Source organism: Danio rerio, chromosome 5 (assembly GCF_049306965.1).
Source record: "Danio rerio strain Tuebingen ecotype United States chromosome 5, GRCz12tu, whole genome shotgun sequence".
Lineage (NCBI taxonomy): Eukaryota > Metazoa > Chordata > Actinopteri > Cypriniformes > Danionidae > Danio > Danio rerio.
In genome coordinates this window covers 53,215,633-53,227,500 of record NC_133180.1, presented here as the reverse complement: position 1 = coordinate 53,227,500, position 11,868 = coordinate 53,215,633, and positions in this window count along the sequence as shown.

Genomic DNA, 11,868 nt, shown 5'->3' with positions numbered 1-11,868 from the left:
CTCTGAAACAGGCTGGGTTATTACAAAATACAATATGGGTAAATAAGGACAAAATTCAGCTGTTGTAATTTTTGGGATTAAATTGTTAACCCTTTTTAAGGGGTTGTCCATATTTACACCTTTGAGTTAAAATAACTCAATATTTTGTGTACTTGATTTATGAATAGTGCCGCACGGTGGCTCAGTGGCTCACTGTTGCTTTAAACCAAGACGTTTGCTGGTTCAAGTTTCGGCTGTGCCGGTTGGCATTTCTGTTGCAGTTTGCATGTTCTCCGCATGTTCTCCGCATGTTCGTGTGGGTTTCCTCTGGGTGCTCTAGTTACCCACAGTCCAAAGACATGTGCCATAGGTGAATTGATTGAACTAAATTGATCTTAGTGTATAAGTGTGTGTTTGAATGTGAGTGTATGGGTGTTTCCCAGGAGTGAGTTGCAGCTGGAAGAGCATCCACTGCGTAAAACATATGATTGAATAGTTGGTGGTTCATTCCACTGTGGTGACCCCTGATGAGGACTAAGCCGAAGGAAAATAAATGAATTTATACCGATAAAGTAGTTTAGCTGTTTCATTTAATTTTTACATTTCTGTTTTTTATTTTTCACAAATTTTGTTTGCTAATTGATAAAAAAACACCTTCTTTGATGAGTTTTTATCATTTTTAAGGCTTGTCTGTCTCAATTCGAGCTATAAGTCCTATAAAAACTCTTCAGAAATATAATATAGGCCACAAGAATGGCTTCCAGCAAATGATATCTGCATACTCAACATAATAGTGAAAAGGTTTAGAAAGAAAAATGGAAAGGCTCATTGAAAAGTGGAATAAAAGCAGTTTGAATCGGGGCAAAAAGCCTCTAAAGGGAAATCCAACCTGCAGAAAAAGGGGATCCCGGTCCTTTTTTCAAGGTGTGCATGACTGCTTTGCCATGCAAATGCATTCAAAGTCGCTCTAATACCGTGCGGTTATTGTAGAGCAAATGAGCAAAGGCTTTACATTTGAGAGAACAGCACCTCCAATCGCATGATGCAATATCCGTGTGTGGGTGTGTTACAAATAGGTTATTTCGGCTTTAATATATTTATTTATTTATTTATATATTTCGCTACACAGCTGGAAGAATAGCGGAATTAGCTCAGCACTAGAAGCAGTCTGTTATTTGCTAACAAGACGATTAACATAAAAAGGCAATGGTAAATGTTATTTTCCAGCGCCACACGACAACGGAGACTCAGTAATCATATTATTATTTGTATTTATGTCGTGATTAACCAGACATAATGCTGGTACAGGCTGCGTGTCTTACAATGCCTCGGTTTTGCCACACTTCTAAAAAAAATGTTTCAGCAGCATTTAGGGAAATAAAGTATCGCTGTGGGATGCGATCAGTAGAGGATGACGGATTAAAGAGTGGAAGAATGAGAGCAAAATACATGAACATACAAGTCGACACACACACACACACACTCTCACGCAAGAGGAGAAAGTGTTGCTCCCTCCACATGAAGCCACACATGTATATACACACGCAGAGATGGAGAAGTGTGACTCCAAGCGTTTTGCTAATAACATGCAGAAACCAGAAGCTCCTCAGTAGAACAGATGAGAAAAGAAAGAGCCTTTCTTTCCTCAGAGAGGCCACACACACACATACACACACCATCAACACACCAGAGACGAAGACTGAAAGAAGAGCTGCAACACAAGCACACACTACAGTAAACATTCACCATATCAGTGTCATATAGGGCCAGACAGAATCTGTGAATCTGTGGACTTATTTTGCTATTTTGGTGTAGAATTTTGTAAAAAAGAAAAATAAATAAATAAATAAATAAATAAATAAATAAATAAATAAATAAATAAATAAATAAATAAATAAATAAATAAATAAATTATATATATATATATATATATATATATATATATATATATATATATATATATATATATATATATATATAAAAAACTAATGTAAATAAATAAATCTTTTGAGATCACAGTAACTAAAAACTTTAACACATTAAATAAAACAGGAACTCTATAATTTATGTTGATTACTTTACAATTAAAAATAAATGGTATGTAAAAAAAACTAAAATAGTTGCTAGAAACCTTCAGCATACATGTAGTCATGAGACTGTTTCTCCACAAACAATGAGAGAGAAAAAAAATCACAAGACATTGCAAAAAATAATTCAAGAAATTCTCTTATTGCTTTCAAATTCAAAACATATACTCAGGAGATGTGTGGCTTTTGACCTTTTACTTGTCTGTATTGCGCCAAATCCCATATATTTGTTCAAGAAATAATAAATAATAATAATACAGCCCAAAGTGTCTTCTTTCCAAAGATACATGAACTGTGAATGTAGACCAAATTATTCAGCAACTGTTAATGTTTTAGGTCCAATCCCAATTCTACCTCTTAGCCATTCCCTCTACCCCTAGCCATCGTTTTACGCATACCCGTGAAATGGTAGTGGTTTCCCAATTCTCTTTAGTCTGAAGGCGTAGGGCTAAGGACAAGTGGTATACACCCCATTAAACAAATATTTTTCAAGACCACACTCAAAACCAAGGGGTTACAACTTTTTACAACAAGCAAACATATGTTTTAATATATTCATAACCGCGTTTGTGTTTTACCATTATGCTTTTTTAAAAAACAGCTAAAATAAAAAAAACTAAATTTTGCAATCTATTCACAATCTATAATCCCTAATAATAACTTCTGTCCAGCAGTCCCACAACATTCTGACACTCGATGACACTGGAATACCCTGTCAGAAAAGTTTAGTGGCTGTTCAGTGGGCTTTTTACAGTGTCTGCTATGATGTTAATGTTGTTTTTGTGTGTTTACGTATCGATAAACATGGCCACTGTGTAAATGCACAGTACAGTTACACTCTTATTGCCACATTAGATTGTTATGATGACATAATGTATGCTTTTAGTGATAAATAACAAAACATAGCACAACTGGGATAACTATAGCAGTCACAATCGTCTGATCTCATATAAAGCAAGATATGGCTATGACATATGATGATGTGTGCAGGTGCTGTAGTGCTGTCCCAATTCATAGTGGTAAATTTTGAAGCCCTTCACCTTAACCCACGGTTGTAAGGGCCAAGGGGAAGGGGTAGGGGTACAAAAATAGAATTGGGATTGGGCCTTAGTTTGGTATGATCATTTTTGAGAATCTGCCTCTGACGGTGAGGGAGAGAAGGACACCCATATAGTTCCGGAAACTTTTTGCAGAAATCTCATTTTGATGCTGTCTTCATCAAATTTGAAATATAAACTGATGTGATCAAATCAAAATCTTTCAAAGTATATTTTCTAGGGTATTACATTAATGTCAACAAATATTGAACACAATACAATTTTTTCGTTCTCATTACTTCTTAATGTATAATGTTTTATAATTTTGAGCATTAAACTATAAGCTCAAAGTTTTCTTTCCAATGATACCTATTTTTTGTTTGTAGCAGAAGAACTGTTACTATTTAAAGTTAGGTAGGTGTAAATACCCAAAAGTGAGTGCTAGCTACCAGTAAAGGGAAAGTTGTATCATGCTGTATATCATCTATGACTATAAAACTGCATCATCATTTACTCAACACTTTGCCTGTTTCAATCCTTTATGCACTTCTTTTTTTATGTTGTACACAAAAGAAGAATCCTATAAATATGTAACTATTGAAATATGTAACATTGTATTTGATTTTCCTACTATGAAAATTAGTAGTGACAAAATAGGTTCTTTTCTTGTTCAACATATCTTCTTTGTGCTCAATACTCATAAAGTTTCAGAAGCAATTTAGGGCGAGTATACAGTGAGTGCACTGGGCTTGAAATTAACCTTTTTGACCTGGTAGAACTGGTGCTCCCAACTTCAAAAAATTTAGGAACACCAGAAAAAAAATGTAGGAGCAGCCCCAAAAAATGTATGAGCACCACTGCAAGTTGTATAATAACAAATGTATTGTATTTGAAAACAACATCAATCATGACTAACAAAAATCAGAAACAACTATCTAACTAATGCTGTGATGACTTTTTGATATTTGCGCACTAATTCCAAAATGAATGTCTAATAATTAGAGAATATTAATGATAACAATAATAGTAACAATAAATTACATATTTTTTCAATATTATGCTGTGTTGAATGTGCTTGATTGAGAGTTGGAATAGAACTGCAGTAAGAAAATACTTTTTACACTACTCTTTTTATATGCATGTCAATTTGTACAGGTGCATGGTCAGGAAAATTGCACATTTTAAATGCACAGTCTCATTATGTGCTGATTTACATTTTTCTGTGTTTGTGGAAAAAAGCAGGGTCAGCCAACCCAATTTATAAGCAGGGCAGAGGAGGATTCTCATGATGACGTTCTGTGCATTATCGTTCCTTTTCATTAGCTGCAGTACAAAGTAAAACTTAGTAAAGGCAAGCTTCTTTGGCAATGATGTATAAACTGTTAGATTTTATATTTAGCGGCCATTTGCTTTGAATGAATGCAATGCATACAGATTTTGGCTATTAAAGAGCTGATCCACTCCAAGACTTTCATCACTCTTTCCAAAAAACACGCTCTTGAATGGTGGAACAACATTCACCACAAATTTTACCCCTCCATCTCCTCTAAATGTAATAAATGTGAATCTACGGAAGGCTCTTTATGACATCTTTTTTGGTCATGCCCAAAACTTTTTCAGTTTTGGAACGAAATTTTCGACTTCTACTCTGAGGCTTATTATTGTAAGCTCGCCCCTGGTCAAGCAATTGCTGTTTTAGGTTGGTCTAACTCACTTTGTGGTTTCAGTCAACAATTTAAATAAGCTGTCCAATATGGAATGGTGTTAGTTAAAAAAAAAAAAAAAAAAAAAAAAAAAAATATATATATATATATATATATATATATATATATATATATATATATATATATATATATATATATATATATATATATATATATATATATATTCTTTATTTATGTAAAAAGGCAACCACTTTTTAAGTCCTGGCTTTCAGAATTCTCTACTACTTTACATTTATAGAGACTGAGACACAATCTATCTGATAACATTGCTGGCTTAGAAGCCACCTGGAAACCTTTTTTAACTATTTGTCAAATGCCCAGGATAACAGTTTAAAGGTACAACCCTGTTATTGTCTGCAAAATCACCATATTGCCTGCACCCACTGGCCTAGATATACTGTTATAGTCCGAATTATTAGCCCCCCTGAATTATTTGCCCCCTGTTAAATTTTTTCCCCCAATTTCTGTTTAGTGGAGTGAACCCATTTCTAAACATAATAGTTTTAACAACTAATATCTAATGACTGATTTATTTTATCTTTGCCATGATGACAGGAAATCATATTTTACTAGATATTTTTCAAGACACTTATATGCAGCTTAAAATGACATTTAAAAGCTTAACTAAGTTAATTAGGTTAACTAGGCAGGTTATGGTAATTAGGTATGTTACTGTTTGACGATGGTTTGTTCTGTAGACTATATATCAAAAAAAAAAAAAAGTTAAAGGTGATAATAATTTTGTCTTAATATTTCTTAAAAAAAAAAACTTATTTTATTCTAGCCAGATTAATACTAATAAGACGTCCTCCAGAATATTATCAGAAATACTGTGAAAATGTCCTTGCACTGTTAAACATCATTTGGGAAATATTTTAAAAAAGAAAATTAAATTTATACGGGGCTAATAATTCTGATTTTTTTTGTGTGTGTGTCCTTATGTGTTTTTTATGTCCATGTACAAACAAAGAAAAACATTCACCACATGATCACTCTCATCCACATCATTATTTGTAACTTTAGATGGGTTTGCAAACCTGTGTAGCCTGCTTTTCATTGCGTCTTCCTCAGACTGTTTGCATTTCCCACGGTCATAAATGCTCCCTGTCAATTGACAGCAGAAAGCATTGAGTGATTGGCAGTTAATATGAACCAATATCAGATCTACGCAACAGGGAAGAGCAATTCATCACAGTCTTTAGAAAAAAAAAATACTACAACTGTTAAATATATTGCTCCCAAATATATTATGAGTTGGCATAGAAATTTCGGGCGCATACAGTATGCGACCAAAATGGTTGCAATTTCAAACCCTAGTACATTTTAATTTCTGGGTAAACTATTCCTTTAAGGTTAACAATGCAAATCCAGTAAGAACCACTTGTTTGGTAAACAAAGCAACTGTAAGTCTCTTATATAATATGCATACCTCATAAAAGACAGAAAATGTGACTTTATAAACTGAACTGTACCTAAATCGTCCAAACATTTGCATATTATTCAATAATATTACAGACATTTGTATAAAAAAACTGAATAAATATATATTAACATGCATTTACATAAGTAGCTACATAAATAGACTTAACGAAGGGCTCAAAATCGGTGAATTTCTATGGGCACAGATTCCGTGTGGGCCTACAGATATGAGCAACAAACCACACACACACACACACACACACACACACACACACACACACACACACACACACACACACAAGCATATGTGATTGGCCTTCCCACTTAGGAGAGAAAAAAAAAACACATTGACAAAAAAAAAAAAAAAATTCCGTCATCCAAGCATGACATGTCGGAGACAATTCCGACTTAATGAGCGTTTTGGCAGCTTCTGTCGAATGCAGACAGTGATTAACCAAACACTTCTGAGTACAAGGCACAGTGGTGCTCAAAGAAAACAGTGATGATCTCCACTTAATCGCCGCCAAGCCCAGAGCATCTGCCCGGCCAGCGCTGAACGCCCGCTCCGATAGGCTGTCATCTCTCCCCTGAGTCTGACGGCCATATGCTCGGGCTCCGCCGCTCACGCCCGAGGAAGTTCGCTTTCTGACAAAGCGTCGGTGTAAATATGACATTCAAACAAGTGTGCCTATTCAGCCAGAACCAAGTAAGCCAGTGAGAGACAGGAGAGACGCGAGGAAAAGTGTGTGTGTGAGGCTGGTTTGTGTAGGACTGGGTGTGCTTGTAAGTTGGATGATTTGCTCACATTTTGGAAAAATTTTCACACATTTATTTTTGGATATTTTTTTGTATTTTATTACAGGGAGATGGGGAAGCAGAATGAGATCGGGATTGGGGAAATCAAATGAGACAGATTCGAAGTCACGTCGCCATGTCACGTCGCAAATGTAGTAGCCTACTCGACACACTGTGTTTCTGACACTGTTATTTTGCTGGAAATTTCTTGTCGGACAGAATTGTACGCATTGTTGATGCCGCTACTCTGACACTTGCACTGCTGATGCACTGTCATTTCATTCAACTAATCACTTCTCATTTAAATAAATAAACAATTATGTAAATAGTTACATTACAAGCATCTAACAACGAGTAGGCTACTGATATTGTTATATTTAAAGGCATGCACATTGTATAATTTAAAATGGTAAAATAAACAAATAGATTTAATTCCTTTGATTCCTTTAATTGCTTTTAGGTCTGTTTTTATTGTTTATTTTATTATTATTATTGTCACTACTATATTTTATAATATATGTTGCACTTAACAAAATTAAACGTAATACAAGCAAACTTAATGATTTTAAAGAACATTTGTGACCTTAACACCCATCATTAGTGCAATTTACATATATACCTCACAAAGCTGAATAAATAAGCTTTCCATTTATGTGAAGTTTATTTAGAAACTAATTTCAAAAGGATCACATGCTTATGATGGCTTGCAGCAGGCCCTGCATTATTTAATTTATAATTCACCAATCAAACGATTCCTAAGCCACTAAACATATCCTAAGTTCCATATAACAGGCATCGTTGTTTTGAAGAATCCTCCCTCTAACCCCTACTCCTCCTCCTTTCCTAGATGGGTGGCACTGTGGCCCAATGGTTAGCACTGTTGCCTCAAGTTAATTGACTAATCCAAAACAGCACTATAGACGTGCCCCTAGTAAGTAGTTATCTCTTAAGAGCAATCACTATCTGTTCATTAGCTACTACAGCAGGGGAGTTCTCAAGATCTACCTAAGCTCAAACTCCCCTCTTGCCTTGCAAACAGGAGGAAGCCCTGGGCTCAAGGATCTTGTGAGCTCAGGGCTCTCTCCTGGGACAGCATGCCAAACAAGCTTTATAATCAATCATCTGCTAAGTGTGAACTCTTGAAATATGGTTTGCTAGAATTGGACAATATTCGGCTAATATACAACTATTTGAAAGTATGGAATATGAAGAAAATCACACTCAAAAGTCTGAATTAAGCTATAAGCCATGCACATAACTAATCAAAAATAATGCCTTGCTAGATTTAGAACATTTAGAAAATAGCTTAATGGAAAACATATATTTACCTAATATTTAAATTATTTTGGCATGACAGAAAAAATATATTAATTTGGCTCATCCAATGTGTTTTTGGCTGTAGCTAAAAATATACCCTTGCAGAATTACTGGTTTTGGGGTAACATTTAAGGTTAATGGTTAAGATGTTGAGGTTAAAGAAAAGTTGAAGATAAAGAAAATTCATTAATTTCATTACAATAATCAAATCATGTATTTATTATGTTTATTTCAAGGTATTACTTTCTTTATAAGACTTTACTTTTTTGAAATAATTTACATCACACATACATGCAAATTTCTAATCAGCCAATCACACGGCAGCAAGTCAATGCATTTATGCATGTAGACATGGTCAAGACGATCTGCTGCAGTTCAAACTGAGCATCACAATGAGGAAGAAAGGTGATTTAAGTGACTTTGAAAGTGGCATGGTTGTTGGTGCCAGATGGGCTGGTCTGAGTATTTCAGAAACTGTTGATCTGCTGAGATTTTCATGCACAACCATTTAGAGTTTACAGAGAATGGTCCATAAAAGAGAAAGTATCCAGTGAGCGGCAGTTCTGTGGGCGCAAATGCCTTGTTGATGCCAGAGAAGAATGGCCAGACTGGTTCCAGCTGATAGAAAGGCAATAATTACTCAAATAAACACTTGTTACAGTTTGGGCCCAATTTTAGTACCAATTGAGCATAACGCCTACCTGAATATTGTTGCTGACTCTATCCATCCCTTTTCGACCACAGTGTACCCATCTTCTGATGGCTACATCCAGCAGGATAACGTGCCATGTCATAAAGTGTGAATCATCTCAGAATGGTTTTTTGAACATGTCAATGAGTTCACTGTACTCAAACAGCCTCCACAATCACCAGATCTCAATCCAATAGAGCACCTTTGGGATGTGGTGATATGGGAGATGCACATCATGGATTTGCAGCTGAAAAATCTGCAGCAACTGTGTGATGCTATCATGTCAATATGGACCAAAATATCTAAAGATTATTTGCAGTACCTTTTTGAATGCCATGAAGGATTAAAGCAGTTCTGAAGACAAAGGGGGTTCCAACCCGGTACTAGTAAGGTTTTATTTTCCATCACCTTGGAATTATAAGGTTCTGTCTGCGTTCTGAATGATTTTGAGATATTGAGCTTTAAAGATTTTGCATTCCATATAGCAAACAATACATGTGTAACATTTGTTTTTAAAATAAAAAGTCTTAAAATGCAAACAACCGATAAAAAACACCCCATGATCTAAATAAGTTGTAATTTAATAAGAATAGATCAGTAACTCAATTTTGGACAAAAATGTGAGATTAAATCTTATAGAACCTAAGGTGATGATTTAGTAACTTAAACTTATCATAGCACCAATATAGCACTACTCAATGATAAATTGAAGTGCTTATTTTATCCTCACTTGTAAGTCTCTTTGGATATAACTAAACACATGCTAAATGACTAAATGTAAGTATAAAATTATAAAAATTATAAAAAAGGATGAATGAACCGCCAACTTATGCAGCATGTTTTTTTTTTTTTTTTTTTTCACGCAGAAGATACTCTTCCAGCTGCAACCCATCACAGGGAAACATCCATACAGAGTCGTTCACACACATACACTACGGACAATTTAGCTTACCCAATTCACCTATACTGCATGTCTTTGGACTTGTAAAGGAAACCGGAGCACCCAGAGGAAACCCACGCAAATGCCAACTGACCCAGCTGAGGCTCGAACCAGTGGCCTTCTTGCTGTGAGGCGATTGTGCTACCCTCTACGCCACCGTGGCACCCCTGCCTGAGTTACATTCCTAGTAACATGCCTAAACAGCCACTCGGGCACCTGCATACATTTCATGTCCTCTGTGCTCATACCCACCTTCTCCTCCTGCACCTCCACATCGGCCCCAAACAAAGCCTCCCTACATAAACGTCCCTATCAAATACCATCTATTGGCCAAACGTGAGAAGTGGCCCCTTGCTGGCCTCTCCGTTCCTTACGCGGCCCCACCTCAAACTGCGGAGAATGAACCCAGAGAGCCATTGTTTCAGCCTCTAGATTAACTTTCATGTCCATTCACAAACCAATGTGGCTCTTGAGTATGACATCAAAATAATGTCGATCAATCCATTTAATAGTACGGCTTATAATGGGCTACTGTGGCAGCTTGAAACACTAGCGGCGACTGCGAACAATGGCCAAACAGGTGTGAGAGGAAACCGAAGCGCAGGGTTACACCTTATCAGGTTTTTAGATAAAGAGGATACCGTTATAGAAGCTAGAGTTACTACAGTCTCACTGACCGGTTACTGTAGTACAGAAAGCCAGACTAACAAGCATTCTCACAACAACCAACAGTATCATGTATTAAGCCTGAGGGACGGCCTGAGGAAATTGAGTGAAGACCAAAGAAACAAAGAGCGCCGTGGAAAGGAGTTTGATGCTTGTCAGAGGCAGGGCAGGACGAGAGGCCTTGGGTAATGCTAGATTGACAAGAGAGGGGTGAGTTAGGATCAACAAGACACCCAAACCCACCCAAACACACTCACAGTCACACACACACACACACACACACACACACACACATAATCTGGGCTGCCGGCCAGATGTGTGAGAGTGTGTGACAGGATGATGGACATGGGGGGTGGGGAGGGGGGCACACGTACATACACACACAAACACACACTTTGGATCACACAGGGAAACTTGTCAATGTCAGTGAAGATGAAAGAAGCCCGCAGTTACATATAACGTAGACGCACAAAGACGCAAGGGTCCCTCTCCAGGCTGCAGTCAGGTGTTTTGGACTGCAGTGTTTTGCCAGGTGGTCATACAAAGAAAGGCAAACACAGAGGAGAATTCGCGAAACAGTCGCACGTTCAAACTTTGTCATTATTTTCCGCACAAACATTGCTTAGTTTTGAGATATTTCAGATCAAAAATCAATGTTTAGTTTCAGGTTTGGAAAACATACACTCCTGAAAGAAAGAAAGAAAGAAAGAAAGAAAGAAAGAAAGAAAGAAAGAAAGAAAGAAAGAAAGAAAGAAAGAAAGAAAGAAAGAAAGAAAGAAAGAAAGAAAGAAAGAATCTATTATTAGCAGCTTCTATATTCTGTGATTATTATTATTTTTATTTTTTGTTTGTTTATTTAGGGGCAGCACGGTAGCGCAGTGGGTAGCACAATCTCTTCACAGCAAGACAGTCGCTGTTCGAGCCCCGTCTGGGTCAGTTGACATTTCTGTTTGGAGTTTACATGTTCTCCCCGTGTTTGTGTTGGTTTCCTCCAGGTGCTCCGGTTTCCCCCACAGTCCAAAGACATTTAGGTGAATTGGGTAAGCTAGGTTGTCCGTAGTGTATGTGTGTGAATAAGTTTGTATGGAAGTTTCCCATTGATGGGCTGCAGCTGAAAGGGCATCCTCTGGAAGCGGTTCATTCCGCTGTGGCGACCCCAGATTAATAAAGGGACTGAGCTGAAAAGAAAATGAATGAATGAAAATTAATTTAG